The sequence below is a fragment of the Coregonus lavaretus genome (genome assembly GCF_964263955.1).
Source record: "Coregonus lavaretus genome assembly, chromosome: 34".
In the NCBI taxonomy this organism is placed as follows: Eukaryota; Metazoa; Chordata; class Actinopteri; order Salmoniformes; family Salmonidae; genus Coregonus; species Coregonus lavaretus.
Genome location: NC_140021.1, coordinates 4,400,808 through 4,415,423, shown reverse-complemented (window position 1 = coordinate 4,415,423; position 14,616 = coordinate 4,400,808). Strand labels below are relative to the sequence as shown.

The following is a 14,616-nucleotide window of genomic DNA, read 5'->3' as shown; positions in this document are numbered from 1 at the left end:
TATGATAAAAAGATTACAGACCTCTACATGCTTTGTAAGTAGGAAAACCTGCAAAATCGGCAGTGTATCAAAAACTTGTTCTCCCCACTGTATGTGGACACCTGCTCATCAAACATCTCATTCCAAAATAATGGGCATTAATATGGAGTTGGTCCCCCCTTTGCTGTTATAACAACCTCCACTCTTCTGGGAAGGCTTTCCAGGACTTGCTTCCATTCAGCAACAACAGCATTAGTGATGTCGGGCATTAATGTTGGGCAATTAGGCCTGGCTCGCAGTCGGCGTTCCAATTCATCCCAAAGGGTTTCAATGGGTTTGAGGTCAGGGCTTTGTGCAGGTCAGTCAAGTTCTTCCACACCGATCTCAACAAACCATTTCTGTATGGACCTCGCTTTGTGCACGGGGGCATTGTCATGCTGAAAAAGGAAAGGGCCTTTCCCAAACTGTTGCCACAAAGTTGGAAGCACAGAGTCGTCATTGTATGCTGTAGCTTTAAGATTTCTGTTCACTGGAACTAAGGGGCCTAGCCCGAACCATGAAAAACAGCCCCAGACCTTTATTACTCCTCCACCAAACTTTACAGTTGGCACTAGGCATTTGGTCAGGTAGCGTTCTCCTGGCATCCGTCAAACCCAGATTCGTCCGTCAGACTGCCAGATGGTGAAGCGTGATTCATCACTCCAGAGAACGCGTTTCCACCGTCCAAAGTCCAACGGCGACGAGCTTCAGACCACTCCAGACGATTCTTGGCATTGCGCATGGTGATCTTAGGCTTGTGGGCGTCTGCTCGGCCATGAAAACTCATTTCATGAAGTTCCCGATGAACAGTTCTTGTGCTGACGTTGCTTCCAGAGGCAGTTTGGAACTCGTTAGTGAGTGTTGCATCCGAGGACAGACAATTTTTACCAGCTACCCACTTCAGCACTCGGCGGTCCTGTTCTGTGAGCTTGTGTGGCCTACCACTTCGCGGCTCAGCCGTTGTTGCTCCTAGACGTTTCCACTTCTCAATAACAGCACTTACAGTTGACCGGGGCAGCTCTAGCAGGGCAGAAATTGGACCTATGACGGTGCCACGTTGAAAGACACTGAGCTCTTCAGCATTGCCATTCTACTGCCAATGTTTGTCTATGGAGATTGCATGGTTGTGTGCTCAATTTATAGCCAAATCCACTCATTTGTTGGGGTGTCCACATACTTTTGTACACATAGTGTATTTGATATGGGGATTGTTCAATGCAATGTGTTGTGTGAGTTAAGATATTCTACCAGTAAGTGTGTGTTTGTCCTGTTTCAGGTGATCAGTAGTGTGTGAGTTCTCACATGGCTTGTCCTGAGAACATGTTTTTCTCATTGGCCTCTTTATGTCAGGTGAGTCTTCCACACAGCAACAACTAGTTATGAATCAGACAGAGGAATAAGCACAAGTCATGATATTTCATGGTATGAGCTATATTCCCATCTGTCTCAATGTGTAGAAAAGTGTACAGTTGACTCCTGATAATGTAGAGGGTTCTTTACACAGTGCTGATATTCTCTTATTCTTAAACAAACTTTAAACTTTAGAAAATGACACAGACACTGAGTATATGTAAAATATCTTTAGTTATGCAATTGTAGGCAGACGTTAATATTGAGTCAACAGCGAAATGTAGCTCTTCATAAGTTCTGCAAAGTGTCCAAACAATCTCTGCTTTTCGTACATGCACGCCCCTCCCTGGCAGATCAGGAGCCACCTTGTTTTCTTCTTGTGGCTATGTGTAAGCAACGAGAAATTGAAACAATACAGGTCTCTGTTCCTCAAGTTTATCTCTATCCCATGTCCTTGACTACACGCCCAGACCAGCTGCAGGGAGCTGGAGGGAACCATCCTTACGAAAAGCACAGCATTGGTAGTTAAGAAATGTCTCTGCTATTGTTAAGCATATTAATTGTTAACTATTAATATTAAACAAATCAGGTAAATACGTGATCTTTCTCTCACAGCATAATAGATAATATATTCCCCATTAATAAGTATAGTTTAATAGTCTGGATTCAATGCTGGATGAATGCTCCATTTTAGGGCATGGAGTCACGACATCAAGAATCACCTGTACATTGAAATGAGTTCATATGTTTTGATGCAGAGGCAGAATATTGGGAGAGAGTGACTGTACTGAAAAGATCACATAACCTCCCTGATGTTGTCCTTTATGTTGCAGGTGTTTTGGCCTGTTTTGGCCAACGAGGTTTGATCGCCACAATGCCAGATAGACTGGATGTACTGACTGGCTCCTGTGTGCAAATCCCATGTGCATTTGATATTCCTGACCAAAAGGACTATACATTTAACAGCACAATACTTACCTTTGGAGTGTGGATTAAAAACTCCTCACAGTTTGGTGACAATCTGGCCAATGTGATATTTAACAGTAGTAAGACGGTCAACAGATATCAAGGGAAGATAACTGGAAACATGTCCCAGAAGAACTGCACCACAGTCTTCTTCAATGTAACCACCAGTTACTCTGATAAATACTTCTTCAGGATTGACAGTCAACCATACCGTGCAACAGACCCAGACAAGTCTGTTAATATAGATGTCAGGGGTAAGAGACAATTTAACTGTTTACCAACTACTTTGTCCAGTTTAGATTCCTTGCATCAAAGATAAGAGTAGAACAAGTGGACAGTTTAGCTATTAGTGTAAAATATCTTCATCTGCAATGTATTACAGATTTGCCTCCCAGCCCCATCATTACTGTCTCAGGTGAGGTGAAGGAAGAGACCCCTGTCAGTTTGAACTGCTCTGCTGTCGCTCCCTGTCCCGAACACCCCCCTGAGCTGACATGGACCCTCCCAACACAGTTCACACCTGAGAACCAACTGCAGGAGAATCCAGACCAAACCAAATCAGTTCTCTCCATAGTGAACTTCACTCCGTCATACCTTCATCATGAGAAGAACATCACTTGTACTGCAGTCTACCCAGTAGGGACAATCAATAAGACAGCTGAACATACCATGATGCTTAACGTTTCATGTAAGATTTAGTCACAGTTTCCTGTACAATAGATCATTCTATCATGTTTTCACTGATGATTGTCATAGAGTGGTTTTGATTAGACTGTTCAATATACCACATCCAGATACATTCTAAATGAACCCCTCTCCCTCAGTCTCTCCTAAGGACACCTCAGCCTCCATCAGTCCAGCTGGTCCAGTATTAGTGGGCAGCTGTGTTAATCTCACCTGCAGCAGTACAGCCAACCCTCCTGTGACAAACTTCACCTGGTTCAATATCAGTGGGGGTAAACCAACACAGGTAGCATCTGGACAGAGTTACACCCTCAATGTGACTGTTGGTGATGGAGGACTGTACTACTGTGAAGCAAGAAAAGTCACGGCCTTGGGAAGTCAAAGGAAAAGAAGCAGGCTATTATAGGTGAAACGGGCATGTCGGGCACAATCTTAGTACACAAACACTGTATATACAAATGTATGTGGACACCCCTTCAAAGTAGTAGATTCGGTTATTTCAGCCACACCCGTTGCTGACAGGTGTATACAATCGAGCACACAGCCACGCAATCTCCATAGACAAACATTGGCAGTAGAATGGCCTTACTCAAGAGCTCAGGGACTTTCAACGTGGCACTGTCGTAGGATTCCACCTTTCCAACAAGTTAGTTCGTCAAATTTCTGCCCTGCTTGAGCTAACCCGGTCAATTGTAAGTGCTGTTATTGTGAAGTGGAATCTTCTAGAAGCAACAACATCTCAGCCGCGAAGTGGTATGCCACACAAGCTAAGAGAACGGGACTGCCGAGTGCTGAAGCACATAGTTCGTAAATATCATCTGACCTCAGTTGCAACATTCACTACCGTGTTCCAATCTGCCTCTGGAAGCAACGTCAGCACTAGAACTGTTTATCGGGAGCTTCATGAAATGGGTTTCCATGGCCGAGCAGCCGCACACAAGCCTAAGATCACCATGCGCAATGCCAATAATCGTCTGGAGTGGTGTAAAGCTCACCGCCATTGGACTCTGGAGAGGAGGAAACCGGATCTCTGGAGTGATGAATCCCGCTTCACCATCTGGCAGTCCGACGGACGAATCTGGGTTTGACGGATGCCAGGAGAACGCTACCTTCCCCAACGCATAGTGCCAACTGTAAAGTTTGGTGGAGGAGGAATAATGGTCTGGAGCTGATTGTCATGGTTCTGGCTAGAACCCTTAGTTCCAGTGAAGGGAAATCTTAATGCTACAGCATACAATTACATTCTGTATTCCATATTAATGCCCATGATATTGGAATGAGATGTTCGACGAGCAGTTGTCCACATACTTTTGTTCATGTACTGTCCTTTAGAGATATTTTTGTGAGAAATGACCATAATATGTGCTGTATTTTCAGGGCAAGTAGAGCCTGTTAACCCAATGGTATTTGGGGTTGCAGCAGGAACTCTGGGGGTCTTTCTGCTTATCAGCCTGATCAGTCTTTATGGATGGTAAAAACCATTCCTGGCATCAATTCAAAACTATTTATTTATGTTGTGTTTGTGCTTTTGCATATGAAAACCCTCTCAGTGCATTCAAATACCTTTCTAAATGTCTTCCAGGAGGAGAAACTCTAGGCTCCCCGATGGACTTGAAAGGACGGACAATCCACAGGGACAGGTGGGAATAAGGCTCAACATTCAAAAACCATCTACAAAGTGTATCTAAGCAATTACTGAATTAATGATGAAACTACCCAAAGCCATGAGGTTAACATCATTTTAGAGAATGTTTAGGGTGAGATGGCCACACTGAAAGCAGTTCCACATCCTGTAAGAACATTGAATGATAACAGAATAGCTGTTGGACTTTGACAGTATTTTCTGTAGATTGGAGCTCATTTGTTGTCAAAATGTAATTATTTTCTTCTGTCAGTTTAATTGACATTGTCATTGACATCCCCTCAGTATGTGTTGTGCAACCTGCTGACTTTAGAGTTTTACAAATGACTGAGCTTAGGACTTTACACCTGTTCCTCTCTCTGTGTTCTCTCCACAGAACTCCCCGGTTGGGACGCTTTGTGTTAACCAGACCACAGCCGGAGAGAAACCAGAGGAACCTGCAGAAGACCAGCCTGAAGAGATCCACTATGGTGACATAGACTTCTCCAAACTACGGCCCAAAGAGACCCCAGCTGCAGCCCAGGACAGGAACAGGGTCCAGGGGCAGGAGAGTGAGTACACTGAAGTCAATGTGACCAGGAGAGGGCCCCAGGAACCACACCTTAACTACATAGATGGGCTTTATGCACAAGTGAATAAAAGAGGTGCATTTTCAGTATTTGGGGTATATACAGTATGTCTTGTGTGCACTGAGCTCCAACAGTACTGGGACAGTGCCATTTATTTAACTTTTTAGTCTCTGTTCTCCAGAACTTTTGATTTGAAATGAAACAGTTACTATGAAGTTAAAATGCAGACTGTCAGCTTTAATTCCAGGGTATTTTCATCCATATCAGGTGAACTGTTTAGAAATTACAGCACGTTTTGTACATAGTCACCCCATTTTAGGGGACCAAAAGTATTGGGACAAATTCACTTATGTGTATTAAAGTAGTAAAAAGTGTAGTATTTAGTCCCATATTAGCACACAATGACAACATCAAGCTTGTGACTGTACACACTCGTTGGATGCATTTGCTGTTTGTTTTGGTTGTGTTTCAGATTATTTTGTGCCCAATAGAAATTAATGGTAAATAATGTATTGTGTCATTTTGCAGTCACTTTTATTGCAAATAAGAATAGAATATGTTTCTAAACACTTCTACTGTACATTAATGTGGATGCTACCACGAGGACGGATAATCCTAAATGAATTGTGAAAAATGATGAGTGAGAAAATATCATACTCCCCCCCCAAAATGCTAACCTCCCATGTTATTGCAATGGTGAAAGGTTAGCATGTCTTGGGGGTATGATATTTGTGACTCTCTGAACAAAAGAGAAGATAAATCATTGATAAAGTCAATCATAAATCAATCTGGATTAATACAAGTTGCAACAGGGTGTCACGGATTCTGCCGAGGCTGCTCCTCCTCCTAGTTCGGGCAGGCTTCGGCGTTCGTCGTCCCCGGAGTACTAGCTGCCACCGTTGAATGTTTCTATGTTTGATTGCTTTTGTCTGTCTATTACACCTGTGTCCGTTTGAGTCTGATTACGTGTTCTATAAGTTGCCTGTGTTGTATTGGTTAGGTTGTGTGTTGTTTTTCGCCTGTCCGTAGTGCTGCGTGTTTTTTCTCTGTTTTGTTGTTTTATTGTTTTACGCATAGTTGCGTAATTGCTCGCCTCTGTTTTGTTTTGAGGCCGTTCATTGTATCTTTGCCTTGTGGTTTCACAAGTAAACTTTGTTGGACTAAGCTTCGGTGTCCTGCGCCTGACTCCCACACCACATACACCTCAGCCTTGACAGAACAACACACCTGTATGGAGTCAGCAGGAGCAGTGGCGGCACCCAAGTCGCTGGAGGATCGGATCAGCGACCAAGACACCATGATCCGGCAACTTGGGGCCGCCATGAACGAGGTGTCCAACACTCTGCGCCGGTTGGTTACGGGAGAGGTGCCCACGCCTTCTCACACCATACCATCACCAACGGCCAGTCCTCCTCTCTCAGCACCGGAACCCAGTGGCATTCGGCTCTCGCTCCCGAGGGCATATGATGGTTCTGCAGCCGAGTGTCAGGGGTTCCTCCTGCAGGTGGAACTCTACCTGGCCACCATACACCCAGCGCCCTCGGGATACGAGAGCGTCTCCGCCCTCATCTCCTGTCTATCCGGCAAGGCGTTGGAGTGGGCCAACGCCGAATGGAGGGGAATAGACGCCGCTACCATCACCTACGCGGAGTTCTCCCGCCGCTTCAGGGCTGTCTTCGATCATCCACCTGAGGGGAAGGTGGCGGGGGAGCGTCTGTTCCACCTCCGACAGGGGAAGAGGAGCGCACAGGAGTTCGCCCTGGAGTTCCGGACTCTAGCGGCGGATGCGGGGTGGAATGAGAGGGCCCTCATCGACCATTACCGGTGTAGCCTACGAGAGGACGTTCGTCGTGAGCTGGCCTGCAGGGACACCAACCTATCCTTCGACCAGTTGGTGGACATCTCCATCCGTCTCGACACCCTGCTGGCTACCCGCGGACGTCCCTAGTGGGGGTCGTCCATTCCACCCTCCAGCACCTCCGAGCCGATTCCCATGGAGCTCGGAGGTGCTGGCGCTAGAGAGAGGAGGAGAGAGAACCCGAGGGGGGCCATCCCCTGCACCAACTGTGGCCGTGGAGGACACACCGCGGCCAGGTGCTGGGGAGGGTCTCCTGGGAGAGGGGACAACAGGTCACGCACTGGGGAGTCATTTCAGGTGAGTAGGCGCCCCACTTACCCAGAGCTCTCTGTTGGTCACATGAGTATACCTGTGAGATTTCCACAGGTGGCACCTCATTCCCAGCATAAGGCGCTAGTAGATTCAGGCGCAGCTGGGAATTTTGTTGATCGTGCATTTTGTTATAGGTTAGGAATTCCCCTTCGGCCGGTAGAAGCCCCCTTTCCTGTTCATGCCCTAGACAGCCGGCCGTTGGGGTCGGGGTTGATCAGAGAAGTCACAGCGCCACTTAAGATGACGACGCAGGGGGGTCATGAGGAGATCATTCAGTTTTATCTGATTGACTCTCCTGCGTATCCCGTGGTGCTGGGGCTTCCCTGGTTAAGCGCCCATGATCCTACCATTGCGTGGCAACAGAGGGCTCTTATGGAGTGGTCTGCCCAGTGTGTAGGGAGATGTCTAGGTGTTTCCTTAGGGGCGACCTCGGTAGAGAGTCCGAACCAAGTGCCCGCAATGCGCATTCCCCCTGAATATGAGGATTTAGCACTTGTGTTCAGCAAAACGAGGGCAACACGGCTACCACCTCATAGACAGGGGGATTGTGCGATAGATCTCCAAACAGGAGCGGCACTTCCACGGAGCCGTGTGTATCCCCTGTCTCAAGAGGAGACAGCGGCTATGGAGACTTACATAGCCGAGTCCTTGGCACAGGGATACATACGGTCCTCCACTTCCCCGGTTTCCTCGAGTTTCTTCTTTGTGAAGAAGAAGGACGGGGGTTTGCGCCCGTGTATTGATTACCGTAGTCTCAATCAGATCACGGTTAAGTACAGTTACCCTCTTCCACTGATTGCGACTATGACAGAATCATTACGCGGAGCGCGGTTCTTCACAAAGTTGGATCTCAGGAGCGCGTACAATCTGGTGCGCATTAGGGAGGGGGATGAATGGAAAACAGCATTTAGCACCACCTCGGGTCATTACGAGTATCTCGTCATGCCATACGGGTTAATGAATGCTCCTTCAGTCTTCCAATCCTTTGTTGACAAGATTTTCCGGGACATGCATGGGCAGGGTGTGGTAGTATACATCGACGACATCCTAGTGTACTCTTCTACACGAGCCGAGCATGTAGCCCTGGTGCGCCGAGTGTTGAGGAGACTGTTGGAGCATGACTTGTATGTCAAGGCAGAGAAATGCTTGTTCTTCCAGGAGTCCGTCTCCTTTTTGGGTTATCGGTTGTCCGCGTCTGGTGTGAAGATAGAGGTTGACCGTGTGTTGGCCGCGCGTAATTGGCAAACTCCAACCACTGTAAAAGAGGTGCAGCAGTTTTTGGGTTTTGCTAATTACTACCGGAGGTTTATCCGGGGCTTTGGACAGGTTGCAGCTCCCATTACGTCCCTGCTAAAGGGGGGTCCGGTTCGCTTGCAGTGGTCAGCTGAGGCAGACAGGGCATTTGTCAAACTGAAAAACCTGTTCACCTCGGCTCCGGTGCTGGCGCATCCGGATCCCTCTTTACCATTCCAAGTAGAGGTAGACGCGTCCGAGGCCGGTATTGGGGCAGTCCTGTCGCAACGGTCCGGCACGCCACCTAAGCTCCGCCCCTGTGCATTCTATTCTAAGAAGCTCAGCTCGGCGGAGCGTAATTATGACGTAGGGGACAGGGAGCTGTTAGCTGTAGTCCAGGCCCTAAAGGTGTGGAGGCATTGGCTTGAGGGGGCTCAACACCCTTTCCTCATTCTGACTGACCACCGTAACCTGGAGTACATCCGGGCAGCTAGGAGATTGAACCCTCGTCAGGCTAGGTGGAACATGTTCCTGACCCGGTTTGTTTTTAAGATCAAATACATCCCAGGGTCCCAGAACAGTATGGCAGATGCCCTGTCCCGGCGGTATGACACAGAGGAGAGGTCCATTGAGCCTACTCCCATACTGCCGGAGTCTTGTCTGGTGGCTCCGGTGGTGTGGGAGGTCGATGCGGAGATCGAGCGGGCACTGCGTACCAACCCTACTCCCCCCGAGTGTCCTGTGGGGCGGACGTACGTTCCGCTCGAGGTTCGTGATCGCCTTATTTATTGGGCTCATACATCACCCTCCTCTGGACATCCAGGTATTGGCCGGACAGTGCACTGCCTTAGCGTGAAATACTGGTGGCCAACGTTAGCTAAGGATGTGAGGGTTTATGTCTCCTCCTGCTCGGTGTGCGCCCAGTGTAAGGCACCTAGACATTTGCCCAGGGGAAAGTTACATCCCCTGCCCGTTCCACAACGACCATGGTCCCACCTCTCGGTGGATTTTGTGACCGACCTACCCCCCTCCCAGGGGAATACCACCATTTTGGTCGTTGTAGATCGATTTTCCAAGGCCTGTCGTCTCCTCCCAATGCCGGGTCTCCCTACTGCCCTACAGACCGCTGAGGCCCTATTTACCCACGTGTTCCGGCACTATGGGGTCCCCGAGGATATTGTGTCTGACCGAGGTCCCCAGTTCACCTCCAGAGTCTGGGGGGCGTTCATGGAACGCTTGGGGGTCTCGGTGAGCCTTACCTCGGGGTACCACCCAGAGAGCAATGGGCAGGTTGAACGAGTCAACCAGGATGTGGGTAGGTTTCTGAGGTCCTATTGCCAGGGCCGGCCGGAGGAGTGGTCTAGGTATATCCCCTGGGCAGAGATGGCCCAGAACTCTCTCCGCCACTCCTCCACCAATTTAACACCTTTCCAGTGTGTTTTAGGGTATCAGCCGGTCCTGGCACCATGGCACGAGAGCCAGATCGAGGCCCCTGCGGTGGATGAGTGGATTCGGCGCTCGGAGGAGACGTGGGACGCTGCCCATGTCCATCTGCAGCGGGCCATCCGTCGACAAAAGGCGAGCGCCGATCGCCACCGCAGTGAGGGACCGGTGTACGCACCGGGAGATCGAGTCTGGCTCTCGACTCGAAACCTGCCCCTCCGCCTGCCCTGCCGGAAGCTGGGTCGGCGGTTTGTGGGGCCCTTTAAAGTCCTGAGAAGATTGAACGAGGTGTGTTACAGGTTACAACTGCCTATTGATTACAAGAATATTAACCCCTCGTTCCATGTGTCTCTTCTCAGGCCGGTGGTAGCTGGCCCACTACAAGAAGATGAGATAGGAGAGACCCCTCCGCCCCCTTTGGACATCGAGGGGGCCCCGGCGTACAGGGTCCGGACCATCTTGGACTCGAGGCGCCGGATGAGTGGTCTCCAGTATCTCGTGGAGTGGGAGGGGTACGGTCCGGAGGAACGGTGCTGGGTGCCTAGGAGGGACATCCTTGATCCATCCCTCCTGACTGAGATCCACCGTGGGCATCCCACGCGCCCGGGTCCGCGTCCTCCTGGCCGTCCCGAGGCCGGGGTCGGCGCACGGCTGGAGCCACGCGTCAAGGGGGGGGGGGTACTGTCACGGATTCTGCCGAGGCTGCTCCTCCTCCTAGTTCGGGCAGGCTTCGGCGTTCGTCGTCCCCGGAGTACTAGCTGCCACCGTTGAATGTTTCTATGTTTGATTGCTTTTGTCTGTCTATTACACCTGTGTCCGTTTGAGTCTGATTACGTGTTCTATAAGTTGCCTGTGTTGTATTGGTTAGGTTGTGTGTTGTTTTTCGCCTGTCTGTAGTGCTGCGTGTTTTTTCTCTGTTTTGTTGTTTTATTGTTTTACGCATAGTTGCGTAATTGCTCGCCTTTGTTTTGAGGCCGTTCATTGTATCTTTGCCTTGTGGTTTCACAAGTAAACTTTGTTGGACTAAGCTTCGGTGTCCTGCGCCTGACTCCCACACCACATACACCTCAGCCTTGACACAGGGAGACAAGTTCCAGCATAGAAGCAGAGAAAATGTCTAACTGGCCTCTTGGAGACCGGCCCTTTATATCCTAATCAGACACACAAATGTTCTGTCAACACCAGCCTGAGAGGCTTGTAGGAAGTCAAAAGAAAAGGCAGTGGCTTTGTCAGCTACTGCAGAATCAGTGTTTCACAGAATACAATAATAATCAGTGTGTCCTCGGTCCTTGGACCTCCAGTCTGGAGTCAAGCACTATCAACAGTTATGAGTTTAATCCATAACATGCAGCATTGATTCTAGTGACCATCATCCCGAGTGTTAGAAACAGAATACTGGAAATCATTTACATTTTAGTCATTTAGCAGACGCTCTTATCCAGAGCGACTTACAGTTAGTGAGTGCATACATTATTTTTATTTTTTCATACTGGCCCCCCGTGGGAATCAAACCCACAACCCTGGCGTTGCAAACGCCATGCTCTACCAACTGAGCTACACAGAAAGGGAAACTATATCAATATTGCAAACATTATGTTAATCACTCTAACCTGAATGTGAACTTTATTCATCTTAAATATTCCCATTACATATATATTTTTAATGTATATATTTTGGGGAGTTATGTCAGTTTTTATGTTGTGTTGATCAAGAGACACAATTGAGGCTGAAATTGATGTTTGTTTATTAATTGCACTGTAATAAAAACTTTACATTAAATTTCCATGAAGTCTCAGTTTTATTGGTCCAACATGTTGCATCATTAGATCATAATGATTTTTATTGGAAATAATACAAAAGTGAGAAGAAATGCTAATGAATCTTTCCCCCTGAGCCAACCAGATGTATTTCCTCCACATGTTCGTAGCCAATGGCCATTCAGTAATCCCAGGGACTAGTGAGCAAATAAAAGGATATTGAGGTAACATTCTGCAAGAAATGTTGAAATTAATATGGATATTAAAGCTTGTCATGATTAGATATGATTATTTGGGCTATAACTTGTAAACATCCAATGCCGTTATACTTCATTGCACGATGTCATTAAGGTACTGCTAAACACTGATTCTGCTCTATCACCTAATATCTACTCATATAGCCACTGACAGTGTGTGGTAGCATGAACTGCATGCAGACACCTCGTTTCATTGTATGTTCTTACATTTAAATACCCACATATACTCAATGCAAAATTGCAATGTGCTTGTCAGTGATTGTTTTTATCAGTCCCACCCTATCCCCATCCCCAACATATTGCAGCATCAGTGTGTAATGTAGTGTCCAATAGTCATAGCTTTCTCTCTTCAAACATTCCCTTCTGATTCAATTCATTCCTGACCTTGTCCTCCAGAGCCTTCAGCTCTCCCTCCTCCTGTTGGGGGAGGTCAGCTCCCACCTGCTGGGTAAAGTACGCCCTCAGCTCCTGGGTCTCCTTCTCCCAAAAGGCCTTGGGCAGGTTGAAGAGGGTTTATTTATAGAAGGGATACAGCTTTTGTGAAAATTGACTTTTCCTAGCAAATTTAGGAGAACTTGTGCAGCAGGTTAGGATAATTAACGTAATAGTTTGGATAATTAAGGTAAGGAAAAGGTTCATGGTTAGCTAAAATAAAAAATGTAATCATCTTTTGACGTCAATTTGACAAAAGCTGTTTCCCATCTAGACATGACCGTTGAAGAGGGTGCCCATGTCCACCTTGCTAACCAGGCCCTGCAGGTCGATGGCTCCCTCCTGTGGCTCCCAGCCCACCATGCTCTTCCTGGCAGATAGAAGTGAAGCAATGAAAGAGGAAGTGTGTGCAGGAGAAATTGAGGAGTGTGTGATAATCCGTCAGCTACAATTACAGTTACTCTGTTTCTGACAAAGTCTATTTTACGTGTTGAAAGATAATGTGAGAACCGGGTATCATTTACTGAACTCAAATTTAACTAGGCAAGTTGGATGGATTTTGGTTTAAGATTGAGCTACATATTTGTTAAAATACCACACACATTCCCATTCACGCCTGGGAGATAGGGGAGAGGGAGATTTTATTTTATTTGATTTAACCTTTATTTAACCAGGTAAGACCCATTGAGGTTAAAAACCTCTTTTGCGAGGGCGACCTGGCAAGAAGGCAAAACAGGGAAATAGCAGCGTGTGCATAAAATATTACAGAAAAATACAAAATACACACAAAAGACAAAGTGTCACAAGTTCCAGATACAATTGAAGATTAGAAACAACTGCAGCTATCACAAACAGTGTTGTCGATCAGAGTCTTAAAAACAGGCAAGGACACTGACTCCCTGAACTTTAATATCTTTTGAAGCATGTTCCAGGATGAAGGGGCATTATGGGAAAAATACTGTTTCCCCATCTCAGTTCTAGCCTTAGGAACAGACAAGGACAGCAGCGACTGTGAACGAAGACTGTTTTGAGTGACTGATCTGGTCAGTAAGGAACAGAAATACAAAGGGAGTTGTCCTATCAATACTTTGTACACAAAAGTGTACCAGTGCTTTAGCCTCCTGCTGGAGAGAGAGGTCCATTGCACCATAGCATTCATCGCACTAATTGACAACATACTAACCAATTGAAAAATCACCTGTACATTGAAATAAGTTAATGTTATTATCATATTAATATTATGCATCCTCCATAAGAATTAATGAAATTCTACACGTGAAACCAACGTCAGTATGCTGCTAACAGTATAGCTTCCTCCACTGTCCCTATCCCCATACCGGGATCAACCTAGTGGTCATCTGCTCCCAAACACACGTCATCGCACTCCTTGACAACATACCAACCAATTGAAAAATCACCTGTACATTGAAATAAGTTAATGTTATTACTATTGGGAGAAACTGTAGCAATGATGTGTATCGCACTGCTTTGCTTTATCTTGGCCAGGTCGCAGTTGTAAATGAGAACTTGTTTTCAACTGGCCTACCTGGTTAAATAAAGGTGAAATAAAAAAATAAAAAAATAAAAAACCTGGATCGCTGATGCTATGTAACGGCCAATGAGAGGCTTTGAAACCACCTGTCGCTATATTGGTACCCACAGAAGAAGCATCCTCCATAAGAATTAATGAAATTCTACACTATTTAAATCATATGTTTCAAGGACAAAATTACATGTATTTAAGTATTTTGTTGTAGAGGGGACGGTAAAATTAGTACTCTATAAAAAAAATACTTTAATGTCTTTACATGTTTATTTTTTTATTTTTAATGTTCAGGTCATATAAAAAGCATGAGCTGTCACAACCAGAGAGAATTACTGAGGTGCTGACTAACAGAGAATAAACTGGAAGATACAAAAACAAATAGAGTTTCACACTATACATACAGTGCCTTCGGAAAGTATTCAGACCCTTTGACTTTTTCAAATTTTGTTACGTTACAACAATACCCCATAATGAGAAAGCGGAAACAGTTTTTTCGAAATTTTAGCAAATGTATTAAAAATTAAAAACAGAAATACCTTATTTGCGTAA

General features: G+C 46.5%; 1 pseudogene across 1 annotated transcript; it reads left to right on the top strand.

The window, feature by feature from the left end:
- The first annotated feature begins 1,361 nt into the window (after positions 1-1,361).
- LOC311109244 (sialic acid-binding Ig-like lectin 13) lies at positions 1,362-5,424 on the top strand (annotated as a pseudogene). The gene is made up of 8 exons: positions 1,362-1,368; positions 2,202-2,588; positions 2,717-3,022; positions 3,159-3,424; positions 4,396-4,489; positions 4,601-4,658; positions 5,037-5,304; positions 5,411-5,424. The product of its transcript is annotated as a sialic acid-binding Ig-like lectin 13 (transcript).
- Positions 5,425-14,616: the final 9,192 nt, after the last annotated feature.